This window comes from Budorcas taxicolor, chromosome 12 (genome assembly GCF_023091745.1).
Source record: "Budorcas taxicolor isolate Tak-1 chromosome 12, Takin1.1, whole genome shotgun sequence".
In the NCBI taxonomy this organism is placed as follows: Eukaryota; Metazoa; Chordata; class Mammalia; order Artiodactyla; family Bovidae; genus Budorcas; species Budorcas taxicolor.
Window position 1 is genome coordinate 86,588,473 of NC_068921.1, and position 13,807 is coordinate 86,602,279.

The window sequence follows — 13,807 nt, forward strand, 5'->3', positions numbered from 1 at the left end:
ACGACCCCCAGGGGCTCGGGCCGCAAGGCTCGCTGGGGGCGGAGCTTCCGCAGTGACAGGTCGCAGACGCCTAGTACGCCTTGTGAGACTTTGCAGCTTGAACTATAGCAATGCCTCGCACACAGTGTAACTATTCTTAAATTCACGGGCATCAACCAAAAGTTCAGGGCAACCTAAGGGAAGTTTCCGGCCTTTTTTTTTAAAACCACTAAGTTCATCTGTTTTGCACTGATTATGAATAACCTAGTGCAACCACTTCTGCTTATCTTAAAATTAATGGTATTTATTTAACAACTCAGTGTAACAGCTTGGTATGCACTTTCTTTTGGAAGTTTCCCATTTCTAACTTTAAAAACAGGAAAAATGTCAGCTGGCAAATGCATCCATTCTGTTTTTTTTTAGTAAGTTAGAGGGTTGGTGAATGGGGGTGAGGATCGTTTTGATGTCTATAAACAAAGCTTTAATGAAGATGTGTCAGAGTATTAAAGTGTGATTCTACTTTTGCAGAAAAAAATCTAAAGATCAGTTTATATAGCTTTATTTTTTACCTTATCAAAATACACAGAACTTTAATATGCATATATTGTCTCTGACTTAAAATTACGTGTGTCTGCATCGCTGTTTAAAATGTTCATTCATTATGTAATGTGATAAAGAGAATCTTCAAAAATATATTTAACACAAATGGTATCTATGGGTATTGTCATCATAAATACTGGAATTTATTTTTAAATTATTGAATATAGTAGGTGTGTTTAAGATAATCAACCTCTGAACAGTAATGTTTAATTGATAATTTATTAATCTGCTTTGAAAAATTAAATGGTGAATTAAACCAAATCTTAAATTTCTGTAAAATTTATTTTGTATGCTACTGTTTTTACCTTTTATTTCGGAAAAGTATACCTTCATAATATTAGTTATGATTGGACTTTTCTGCAGAATATCTAGGCAGGAGACCTGAATCTGCTTGCAATAAAGAAGAAAAAGTTCTGGTTTAGTCTCTTCATAAATTAAAAAGATGATAGAAGTTGGTATTAAGTTTCTGCTACGACCAGCTGCCGGGTAAACAGTCTCCCAGCTGGTGTCTCTGTTTGCGATGAAGCCGTGGGCACAGCCTCTCGGGGTCATGTGGGACGGGGTGGCCCCGGGCCCACGGCTGCAGCACCAGGGCGGAGGGCCCGGAACAGGACACGCAGCGCCGCTGTCCTTCCCGCTCCAGCTGCTCCCCGACTGTCCACCAGACCTCGTCCCCCAGGGTCTCCTCTGCTCTGCCTCTTGTCCAAAGCCCGGCCCCCACGCCCCAGGGCTTCTGGGCAGTTAGCAGAGAGGGCCCCATGCTGCCCCAGGGGGTTCCTGCGGGCCCCGAGAGGCCCGCCAGCACGGGGCCCGGTGGCTCTGCCCCCCCCAGCCCTGCCCCCTTCCTCTGCTAGCCACTGCCACCCTGCACTTCCCATCTCTGAAAACTGACCCCCAGACACTCCACAGATGCTCACAAAGTCTCATCCCTGGGCTTCTGACTCAGTTGGGGGATCAGGGTGGACCCTGAGAAAGGGCCTTGCTGGGCCGAGGCAAGGCGGCCCCTCCAAGGCTGACAGGTCCCTTGGAAGGCCTCTGGCTTCACCGGGCACAATTCTAAATTGGGGGCTTTTTCCCCGCCCCCAAACCACACAGCAAAGACAAGTAACTCACCCCGAGTGGGCGGCCTTGGCATCACCACACAGTGGCGAGCACACCTGTCTACAGGAAATAGACGCTGCAGGTGAGTCGGGTCCCAGGGCTGCTGTCCGCTGGGGTCCAGCGTCCACATCTGCCTCGGGTGACAGGGACCTGTGACCACACTGACCCTGGGAGCCGGGAGAAGTACGCTTGCCGTTCAAGTGAGCGAGGGCACCCTGGCCTGAGGCTGTGCAGGCGTGAACAGCCAGCTCCCACCAGTGTGCGTGTGAACACAGTCCTTCATGCCACTGGGCTGTGTCCCAGTGTGATCAACATCTGCAGTTACTAAGCTTCCTCTTTCAGGGAAAAATCTTGGGCATAAAACACAATTTGTCAGTTCCTTCTCGCACTAAGAGCTCACCCCTAAGGCTGCACCAGCGTGTCGGCTTGCAGGGAAGACGCTCATCTTGGTACATGTTCATCTCGTGCAGTCGGAGTAATTTAGGAGCATTCAGTCAGACGGCAAGTGTCTAACTCACCATCCAGACACAGGTATGAGCCCTAATCAAGCCTGACAGAACCCCAGTGAAACCCGTCTTTAATCAGATACGAAGACCAGACCTCCCAGTTAGTGGGCAGTGTCAGGCCTAAGCCGATCTTAGAAGCTGACGCCCTTAAGGCCCACAGCTTGCCCTGCCAGGCCCCCATCCCTTGCTTGCATCTGTGGCCTCTGCTCACCTTTTCTGCTAACCAGTGCGGCCGCAGACGTTGCGGTTTTCAGTGTATCCTCTCGATTTGCTGAGCTTACTTTTCAGAGGTCATGGTTCAGCCGGAATTCAGAAAGCTGTAGTGGGTCAGACCAGCAGCCGCCCACCAAGCAGTGACCGTGGCTTTTTCCGGTGCAAGTTTGGCTACGGAAAGTGCTTTGGAGCTTCTAAGTCCAACCATTGAGCTGGTTGTCCCGGTTGTCGTATAAAATCCACTTTTCTTTGCACGTCACAATACGATTGAGAAATAGTTCGCTGTTGCTGTGTAGACTAAGACGGCGCTTTAAAACAGTGATTTTTTTGAGTTGCAGTCAGCTCATGAGGCACCCCTTCTCTGGGCTTTTCACCTCCCCAATCTGCTTCAGAGGCCGAACGGCTGCAGAATAGTGGATGTTGAGTCCTTGGGCAACTTCTCGTGTAGTTTGTTATGCCCAGAGTCCGAGTCCCCAAAACAGAGGATAAGACGTCCACAGCAATGCAAAAGCATAAAGGGGTTTATTGCTAACTCGAGCCAGGGCCCGAGTCTCATCCAGCACAGTGGAATCCAACAAGGGCCCCGCGTTCTGAATCACCTTTACTTTTATACAGACGGCTCTTTGTTTCTGTAGCAGCATAGCTGATTGGTTAAACTGTGCGCGCGCGCGGGACTTTTAAACCTCGCATCCCTATCTGGATTGGCTCAGGTCTGGCGCGGGCCGGGGGGGGGGGGGGGGGGGGGGGGGGGGGGCTACAGGGATTTTTTCTGATTGGTCGAGCTACACTGCCTGCGGGAGTTCCCAGTGCCTCAGCTTTTCTAGAGAGCAAACCTCAGGCCTAGCCTGCCCCCTAGAGCCTGTCCTGGCTTCAGTTTGGTCCTAATGGTTGTGGGAGAATCCGCTTCAAAGACGGCTTCCTCAGCTGTCCTTGTCAGCTTTGATGGCCACCAAGCTCCTCTTCACCAAGGCTCCCACGTCCTTTGCAGAACTCCTTGACCCTCCGCCATGATGTACGTTCGGTAGCAGCTCCTGGGCCAAACACGAGTTGTCTCCGCTGCTTTACGACCCATTTTGAACTCAAGAAAATCACTGGAATTTGCTTTTTTGTCTAACATCATTTCCATAGTCTAAAATAAATACAAAATAAACAGTAAGTAATAAGGTAATAGCAAAAAGCATAAATTGAGAAATACGTGTTAAAATGACGTATCACAGTCACATTTATTAAGAATGTATTCCAATATCAAACAGCAGATGTCAACGACGTAAAGCAGCGATCACTTTCGCACGAGCCTACACAGTGTGCTAGGGACGACAGAAGGCTAAAATGCAGGCCATCGGCGCTGAACGCAGTGAGCTGAAACGGCCCGGTGTCGTTTCAGGGGGCCTGCGAGAGCTCCGGCACCACGGTCCTTAGGTCTCAGCACCGAGGAGAATTCAGTGAGAGCAACGTGGTCGACACGTGATTTACTAGAACAGGATGTTCGTGAGGCTTACACATGGGTGGGCGAGTGTGCCAGGCTCCAAGCACTTAGTGGGCTACAGTTTCGTAATCAAAGGAGGAGTGGGGAGGAGGGGAGGACCCCCTTGTCTCTCCCGAGTAGATGTCACGCCGCCATCAGCTCCTCCTCCAGACCGGGACGCCGGGAAGGGGTATTTTCTTGTCCCTCCGTGGTCGAGCTAGGGCCACAAATCTCCGCCTTGCGGGTGTGCAGAGAGCATGGCTCAGGGGCCACTAACTTGGCGAGCTGGGCAGGAAGTGGGGCTCGTGCACCACGGCTTCACTGCTTTGGGCCTCAGGCTTCTGCTGGGGGCTTGTGGTGGAGCTTTATCAAGAGGTCGTTAGCTTACAGGGATCGCCCATACTTTCCTACTCACCATCCCCTAGTGAGATTCGCTATTTAATCACCGACTTTGTCCCTTCATTCTGTCCCTGCGAAAACTTGGCAACGAGCTGTGACCGTGGCCCCTGCAGGTTGTCTTAGGACAGGGAAGAGGTGGTTGCTCCCCGTGGACAGGACGGAGAGAAAGGACTGCCAGGCAGCGCAGCGCTGCTTCCCGCCTGCAGGTAAAGCCGCCTCCTGCCGTCTGCTCGCTCTGTCCTTGGGCCGCACGAGCCGGCACCGCAGGCGGAGGTCAGCTGGCTCCCTGGGGCTTCGAGCCTCCCAGCCTCGGGGCTCCTGGAGACGCATCTCTGCCTCCATCCTCAGGCAGCGCCCACTCTGCCTGTCTCAGTGTCTGCTCTCCACAAGGTCGTCAGTCACTTTGGGTGAGGGCCCCGCCCTGATGACCTTATTTCAGATAAATTGTGTCGGTAAAGGTCACATTCTAGAGTACCGGGGTCAGGACCTCAACATATCTTTTTGGGGAGACACAATTCAACCGATGGTCTGCCCTGGGGCCCTGCTGCAGAGCAGAAACCGTCGTGCCGCATGTGAGGGGGAGCAGCGGGGGGGGGGGGGGGGAGCTGGGGACAGAGCTCGGCCACCCCGCCCCGCATCCCCGCCCCGCATCCCCGCCCCGCATCCCCGCCCCGCATCCCCGCCCCGCATCCCCGCCCCGGGCTGCACGGCGCTAACTCACCGTGCTCCACCATGGCCCAGCAGGTCCGGGGGTCCTGCCCACACTGGGCCGGGTGCTAAGCACCTCCTTCCCCCGTGTCATTAGTGTTCACAGCCTGACTCCACACTGGGGTTGAGCTCCGGGGGCCCCGGGGCCCCGCCTGGACAAGGTGAACTGCCCAGCGGCCAGCGTGGGCCTGGGGCCCTATTGCTGCCTGAATAAACCCCAGGCTGGAGGCTCAGGGCCCCGCCGGCCCACCCAGCAGCATTCCTTGGAGACTGGCGGGTCACCTGGTAGCCCTGCCTTTGGCTTCCCAGAGGAAAGCCGTGGGGCAGGGTCGGCCAGCAGCCAAGAAATGAGCCCCGAGGAGCTGCAGCTTAGGGTGGGCGGGCAAGGAGGTCATGGCTGCTGGAGCCTGGGGCGCCCGTGTCTCCCCCAGCAGGTTGGCTCTCTGAGGCCCCAGGTATGTGGGAGGAAACCCCCTTTCATGCCCCAGGGTCACCTCAGAACTCCAGAGGACCAGGCCCCCCCCCCCCCACCAGCCTCCTGCATGCCCCTCCTGACCTGGACCCAGAGGCTAGAGGCAGGCGCTGAGAGGCTCAGGGGACCCCAGGCTATTGGGAGCGGGGCGGCCCCCCCACTCGGGTGTCACGTGTGCGCTCCGTCGCTTCCGTCCATCCAACCCTCTGCGACCCCGCGGGCTGTAGCCCACCAGGCTCCTCGGTGCATGGGATTCTCCAGGCAAGAATGCGGGGGGGGGGGGGGGGGCGGTGATCTTCCCGACCCAGGGATCGAACCCAAGTCTCCTGCCTTGCAGGCGGATTCTTTACCCATTGAGCCACTTGGGATTACTTCCCGTAACACAGACTTCTTTGTGGGAGCGAGAGGCTTTCCACAGAGGAATTCACCGCAAACGGCGAAGTCCCCAACTCCCTGAAGGGCCAAGGGGACGGTGACCAGGCAGAGACGCAGCCCCAGGCCCGAGGGGCTCCAGGCCGCCTGCCCACCTCTGCCCACGCCCTCGGGAGGGGTTGACCCCAGCGGGAGCAGCAGGTCCTCCGCAGAGCCCTCCCAGAGCCCTGATTGTGATGGTGATTCCCCAAGCCTCCAGAGCTGCACAAAGGCCTGGCCTGGCCCTCGGCCCCTGGCCAGCAGGGCACCCCGGCTTTTGTTCTGGGATTCGCCTCGGAGTCGGAAGACTTGAATCATCACCAGCCGTCTCCGAGCACACAGGCGTCCTGGGCCTTTGTCCTCCGCGTCCTCCTGGGCCAGCGACCATGTCCCAAGGCTGGAGGCCTCCCCGCCGTGGGAGAGGCTCCCCGGTCCCAGTGCTTGTGGCCGAGGTGGGGCTTGGGACCCTCCGCGGGACGCCCGCCTGGGGGCAGTGCCGGGCCTGCAGACCTGACCAGGGTCGTGGGGTCACTGAGCGCTGCCCGTCCTCCGGGCAGGCCGGCCGGGCGCCCCCCTCGGGCCCTGAGGACTCCAGCGACACTCAGCATGGCCCCTGGAGAGCACCCCCGGGTCCCTGCGGTCACGGGAAAGGCCCCACCGAGCGGGTCAGGCCCCCACGCCCGCACATCCACCCGGCCCTCAGAGAAGAGGCCCCCGCCTCCGCCCTGACTCTGCCAGGGTCCTGGGGCCTTCCCATCCCCACTCGCTCCGGGAAGGAAGCCGTCCATCTGAGGAAGGTCCTGCCTTCGCTTCACTGTCCACTCCGGCCAGCCTTCTCCCCGCGGCAGCCCTGCCTCTGAGCATGTGCGGGGTCCTGTCCACTCGGCAGCCCTGGCTCAGCCGTGCCCACCACCGGGGGCCCGGCCGCCCCGCCTGGGCTCCGGGGCGTTGGCTAAGCGGGGGGGCTGACGGGGAGGCCATGCCAGGTGGTGGGGACCACACTTGGAGGAGGAAAGCCCTGCAGAGGCCGGCGCGCCCTCCCCTCAGGCCTGGAGGGGCGCCCTGGGGCGGGTATGGGGCTCCTGGCGTGGGGCCCCCTGGAGCCTTGGGGTTGTGCCTACTGCCCTCCCGACAGGGCTCTGTGCTGGCCTTACTCCGATTTCCCGGTGTCGCCCACAGAATGCAGACGTTTGAAAGCGCCAGCTAAAATAAAGTTTACACCTAGAGCAACACTGGGGACGTGTCAGCCTGTGCACCTCAACGTCCCGAGTTCTACTGGGGAACTTGAGTTTCCCTGAGCAAGGGGGACCCACAAGGGAGAAGACCGGTCCCTTCCCTTTTCTTGCAAAAAAGGGGGCCCCCCCGCAGCTGCACGGCCCTGCCCCGGGGCCTGCACACCCCGAGCCCAGACAGCAGACCGCCTGCTCCGTGCAGGCGGAGCGGGTGACGGGGATGGGGACACACGCTGCGGGGCGGGGTCGGGCGCCTCCCCGCCCCCTCCCTCGGCGCAGACCCTCAGCCGTCCTCCCTGGCGCTCCGCCCTCTCCCTCCGCGCGGTCCCCTCCCCCACCGTCCTCGCCGCCGCCCCGCAGCCCTCCCCCTCCCCTCCCCCAGGCCGGGGAGGAGGGGCGTCCGCGCACCTGCGGGTGGAGGACCGGGCCGGGAGGACGTCCCACGGCAGGTGTGTGGGGGCGGGAAGCGTGGGCGGTGGGCGCGGGTGGGGGAGGCGGGGAGGGCCCGGGAGAGGGGCCGACGGAGGAGGGTGGGGGCGCGGACTCAGCGTCCCGGAGGCCGGTGCCCGGTCTGCGTGCTCCGATCGCCTCCGTGACCGGTCTGCGCGCTCCAGTCGCGTCCCGCCCGCGTGCGACCCCAGGGAGCCCCGGGACCGGCGGAGCGGGGCCGCTGCGCGGTGTCCAGGGGCCGCCGCCAGAGCGGGAGCGCGGGCTCCACGTGCGGGACGCCCCCCACTGTCGGGCCGGGGTCCTCCCGCGGACAGGTGTCACTGCCCGGCCCCTCCCAGGGCCGCACCCCGGCGTCCAGACCCCCAGCAGGCGCCGGGCCAGGCGGGGCCGCTGAGGGCGGCTGGGTGAACCTGGGCTTCCCCGCCCCTGTCTGGCTGTTTTGCTTTTCAAACTGGCAGCGGAAAAGTAAGACTCAGCAGTTTAAAAACAAGGCCCTTTGCTCTTTCAACTCTAAACGGCGTTCCTGCTGGTTTTTAAAAACCACCTTCCGTTCTCTGCAGCGCTGGCCGCTTAAACAGGAGCCTGCTCCAGTTGGCCGGAAGGAGACTTTTCTGGAGCAGGTGCAGCCTCTTAGCTTTACTGGAAGCTTCCCACCCTGCCCCTAAGGGACCTCCAGCCTGCCCTGGACAGGGAAGGGGTTTAAGGTGACCCTGAGGCTCGGCAGGATGTGTGGGGGCGGCCGTGGGAGGCCCCAGGATGTGTGACCACTGGGAGGGGCCAGGCCACAAAAATAGATGTGTGTCCGGGGGTGCTGGCGCTGGAGAATGTGAGTCCCTCCCAGGGGACGGGGGACCCCACTGGACAGGTAGGTGAGGGGTGGCCCCCTGAGGGAGACCTCGAGGTGGAGGGTCTCCTAAAGTGCAGATCTGACCCAGTGGCCGGCCCAGAGCGGGTTCGGGGACCTGAGTTCTGAGCTTTGTTCCCAGCTCCTGGACCCGCTGCGGCGGGGAGACGGACAGGCAAATGCTGCCCGTGGGCCCCGGTGGGTGGCCAGGAGGGCAGGTGCTCCGGGTGAGACAGTCCAGAGGGGCAGGAAGAGGGGCTTGGCTGTGTTTCAGCACTTGAGTCCCTCAGGGCGGGGTGCACCCCCCAGGCCCCAGGCTCACCGTCTGGCCAGGACCTGGACGCAGCTGTGGCCTCGGCACCCCCACCTGTGACGGCCCCCCGGCAGCGATCCAGGGGAAGGCTGGCGAGAGTGGCGGGCCTTCCGCGCCAGAAGCCTGGGCACCACTCTCCTTGTGACTGACCCCAGCTCTGGGCGCCTTTCTCTCTGGGAGACCCACGGATCAGGAGGAGGGCGCAGGGGCCACCTGTTTGCGGAGCTCAGCGCTCTGAGGACATCTCTGCCCCAGATGCAGCCTGAAGCCGGTCCTTCTCCCGAGTCGGAGCCTCTTCCCTCCCAGCCCTGCCACTGCCGGGCGCCTCCTGACCTCGGGCTGTTGCTGGAATCGGCGTCCGGATCACCACTCAGGCTCTTTCTGCGTTTGGGGCTCAGCTGTGAAACTGGGAGATTTACCTGGGAAGCAGCATCTTGGTGATTGGAAGCGGGATGAAGGTCGCTGGGACGGAAGAGCTTCCTGCTATTAGGAACTCACATACCTTTCGTAAAATGGCGTGAAGCCAGAAGTTGAGAGAGAGGTTACTGGAGCGTTTGTGTGAACGGGATAAACTGCTCTGGTGGTGGCACCTGGCCATCAGCTTAGCTGATCTGCTGCCGAGAGGCTCCGGGAGAAGAGGAACAGTGAGGAGACGATCACTCTGCTCACACTCAGCTCAGCCTCTCGTTCTCAGACCCACTCATTCCACCCTTGCCTGAGCCCAGGAGAGCCGGGGTGACGCTCTTCCCTGACAGGCGGGAGATGCTGGCTGAGTGCCAGCCGCAACCTGGACCTGCCTGAGGGCCTGGAGCCGCTCAAGGGATGCTCAGTCCACTCTTCCCTGGAGAAGGCGGGTGGCGGCCAAGCCCGCTCCCAGAGAAGGCACGCTGTGTGGTCAGCGTGGGGTGGCTGGCCGGACCGCCCAGCCACCCGTGGAGCCTGTGCTCCGGTACCTTCCCCTCGGGGACGCCGTGCCCTTTTCCTCTGGGCCTCCCCAAGTAAAACGTTGGGGACTTCAAGCCCGAGACAGTCTCCCGGACACCCTGTGGCCGTTACCGAGGAACTCTTGGAAACCCAGAGCTGGACCTCGACTCTGTGGCCAGAAGCACCTCATCCAGCATCAGGCAGCGCCGTCGTCCCCAGGAAACCGGACGCCTCCCCCAGAACCTCCCAGCGTCCCTGTGGAGCCCAGAAGACCAGTCACTACGCAGCTCCACGGAGGTGACCCAGGAGCAGCCCAGGGCTCATCTGCAGAGCTTGCGCCCCAGTGGGTAACATGTCAGTGTGGGTGTAGGTCACTGCTGGGGGCGTTCAGTCTGATCTGTTGCAAAAGCGAGGAACTGTGTTCACATTACCGAGTTGAGCAACCACCGACATCGGAACAAGTCAAATAGGAAGGTGCAGGTGGGGACAGTGAAGAGCGTAGCCGACCAGCGCCGAGCGTCTCCACGCCGTTCTCCTCCTCACTGGTCCGTTTCTCACTCAGAGCTTAGGGCTGGCGACGGGACACAGAGCAGGCTACTCCCGGGGGAAAGGCCCCGGTGTCGTCCCACAGACTGGGCCTAAAGGGCGGGGAGGGACAGGCGTGGGGAGGAGGTGGAGACCGGACCTCCCTGGGGGACACCGGTCCCCGGAATCCAGCCGGACAGCCCCGCCTCCCTCCCTGATGCCCTGGACAGCGTGGTGGGTGTGAGCGCCCCCGACGACCAAGCAGGTTAAGCCGCTGCTGTGGGGCCACAAGCAGAATTTATGGAAGGGGCCCAGCCAGACATAAGCCAACAGGGGAAACGATGGGCCATGTGTGTGCACGCTAGGTCGCTTCAGTCGTGTCCGACTCTTTGCAACCTGGTGGCCTGTAGCCCACCAGGCTCCTGTGTCCACGGGATTCTCCAGGCAAGAGCGCTGGAGTGGGAGGAGGGGGTGGCACCCCACTCCAGTATTCTTGCCTGGGAAATCCCATGGACAGAGGAGCCTGGCGGGGTACGTAAACACACACTGTTTGTAAGTATGTTTGCTGTCTAGCTGCGTTCACTTTCCTTTGATCAGTCGTGTGCTCCAGTTTTCATGATTGTGGAATCCTTGGTGTCCATTCACAGGATAGACATGAAACCAATGGTTTAAAATGAAAAGAATGCCGGAGGGGGCTGCCATGCCCTCCTCCGGGGGACCTTCCTGACCCAGGGATCGAACCCACGTCTCTTACATCTCCCGAACCGGCAGGCGAGCTCTTCACCACTGGTGCCACCTGGGGAACCATAATGAGCCACGAATATGCCCGAAGACAGTGGCGAGGGGGCTGTGGGGCGTTACCTCCCGGAGGCGGGCATCTCCGGCAGACGACGTCCTATGGCTTCCGTCGAGGTGTAGTCACTCGCTGCCAGTTTAAATCCAGGGTTGCCTCCCAAAGACTTGATTCGAGTTTTCTTTGCCAGACTTCCACTGGAGGAATAAGACCCGAGTGTTTGTCCTGGCCCTCGGACAGCATTCTTTACCTGGGGATTGGAGATGTTTCCGGCCCAGGCGGCATTGGTTTTGAAAGTTTGCCAGTTCAGTGAATTTTACTGTGACATTGAAACCAGGGGCATTTTTGTCCTTGAAACAAGAGCCCAAATGTCAAGGGAAAATCTAGGTTTTTATTTCTCTTATGCAGCAGAAGTAAATAACATTTTTGTTTGTATGATGCTTTTTTCCATTCCAGTGTTATAAAAGGAGGCCACTTGTTTACCTGAACGTGGACACAGTAGAAATAATCTGGAGAAGAATGAATTTTAAATATCCTGCGTCCATTTCAGAGTAAACACTGCCAAAAGCTGTACCTGGTGATTTGGGTTTTGTTCAAGGAAGCATGGCTGATGTCTTTGCAGCGTGACCTGGTCTTCCTTCTAAGGTCTGTGTTTCACTCTGCAGACTCATGTTCGACTGTTGGAGGCTCATCCTTTGCAAGAAAACTGGAAGCGATGATGCTTCTTCCGCGCAAGGGTCCCAGGAGGCCGAAGAGGGAGACAGCGACCCTCGGGTGGATGTCCCTGACGTCATCAGGCTTGTTTCAGACCCGCCGGACGGGCCGCCCCCGACCGCAGGTAGGGCCAGCTGCCTCCTTGGGATCGGATGGGGCCTCGGGCCTCCTGGGGGACCAGCATCCCGGGTCTGGGCGGCCCCTCCCCGGGGCTGCCTGCACTTGTGGGCCAGCTGGGCCCAGGCCTGTGGGTGAGATGTCAGTGTGCACGCTTGCCCATTTGCCTTCCTGGCAGTGAGGCTGAGGCTGGCTCTGGTGAGCTCTCGGGAAGCCATCTGGGTTTAGAGCCCAGGGCTCCACTTTACCAGGTTTTCAAACTGAATCACATAGTTATACAAAGTAATTGCTTGCAAGACAGTTTTTAACTCGTCTTATTCCAAGACTGCTTCCCCTCTCATTTCTTATTTTGAGTATCTGTACTTTCTCTTTTTCTTCACTGGATTAGCTCAGAGATCGATTTTGTGGATTTTGTTTCCAGAAGCCAGTTTTTAGGTAATTGTACTGACTTTCCAAGCGTGTGCCCCCTGAGCCCACCCGAGCCCCCTTGCCCTGTACCCCTCCCGCGTGGCTCCGGCGCCCGTCTTCCCCTTGCCCCCGGGTCTTCATTCTCCTAGGAGCCGCATCCAGAGGGGCCGCAGAGCCCCCCAACGCCCCGAGGCCACCCTGCGCCTGCACCAGCCCCTCGGGGCCCTTGGACGCCCCTGGCTCTGGGTGCCACCCTACCCAGAGGAGCCCCCTCCGCTCCTCCTCACACCTCGGCCTGCAGGCCCCCGGGCCCCGCTGCCTCCCTGGGGTCTCTGTCTGACCCGCGTCGGCCTGGACTCGGGGTCTGTGCTGTTTCGTTCTCTTGTTCTCTCTCCATGTGCATGGAGACCGCTTGATTGCATAAGATTTCCCTGGAATGTAAGAATCACACAGCAGGACTTTCAGTCTTTCTGTGTCTTCCTAACTACGTATTCCAAAAGTGACCATCCGGTCAGGGTTTGCAGTGTTCATTTTAAAACGCAATTTTCATGCGAAACTCTTAGAAGCTGTGGTTTTGCTTTGAAAAACGGCGCATAAACTGCAGGCTTCGGCGGCAGCTGTGACTGCGTCGGTGTCCCTGTGCTCTGTTTGTGGTCCTGTTTTGCCTGCTTTAAAATCCGATCTGGACATTCAGCCTGGCGACATCTTCAGTCACGCTCTGGGAAATAGCATTCATTCATTCCATCAGCACCACCTGCAACTCTGAAATGCAATTGTTTGCTTGTGAAATTAAGTGGACCGTGAAATGGGTTTGAGGTGCAGTGTTCCTCGTCTCCACGCCTTGAAGGGCCCAACAACCCGTGTGATGTCTGTGTGACTTCTGCTCCTTCGGGGAGCAGGGCTTGGCTGACCCACGCGTCTCTCATCATTCACGTTCCTTCTCTTCTTAAATAAGCAGACCGGCCCAGTAGCCCTGTGCCCTGCAGGAAACGCCGTGCCTCCCAGTGGCCGAAGTCTCTGTCGTGACTTTCGCCCCCTCTCGACTGGCCCCCTGCAGCTGGGACCTTTTTTGTTTTCTGAGGGTGGAAACGGGAAGGCAGTCGGGACCCCTGGAGAGCTGGGCGGTTAAGGGGAAGGGGCTGCGGCCAGCAGGCCCAGGAGGCCTGGCTCACCCGCCTCTGTGCCGGGAGGCGGGTGGTGGGCGCTGGGTCTCCAGGACTCGCGTCTGAGGTCAGCCGATGGGGCCGCCTCTCCTGTCTCGTGTGGCAAAGACACGGGTGAGCCTGACCCGCCACCAGCTGCACAAGCCGCTCGTGGGGAGGGGGCACCTGCACGTATGTGTGGTCAGTCACGGGCACTCATGGGCATGTGTGTCGCGGGCTGAGCGGGACCTGTGGGGAGTGGCTGACAGGACAGCGGGGCCCTGCAGCCCGCATGGAGGGTGGCCGGGCCCGCTGTCCACAGACTGAGGTGTCGGGCAGGCGGGGTCCACTGGGCGTCCTGAGCGCACACAGATCTGAACCGAGGGCAGCCCCGTGCTGGTGTGGGCAGGGCCGGGCTCGCCTGAGCCTTTGAGGGGTCGCCTGCAGGCTGGGGGCGTGGCACCAGGTGCTGGCTTGGGAGCTCCAACAGG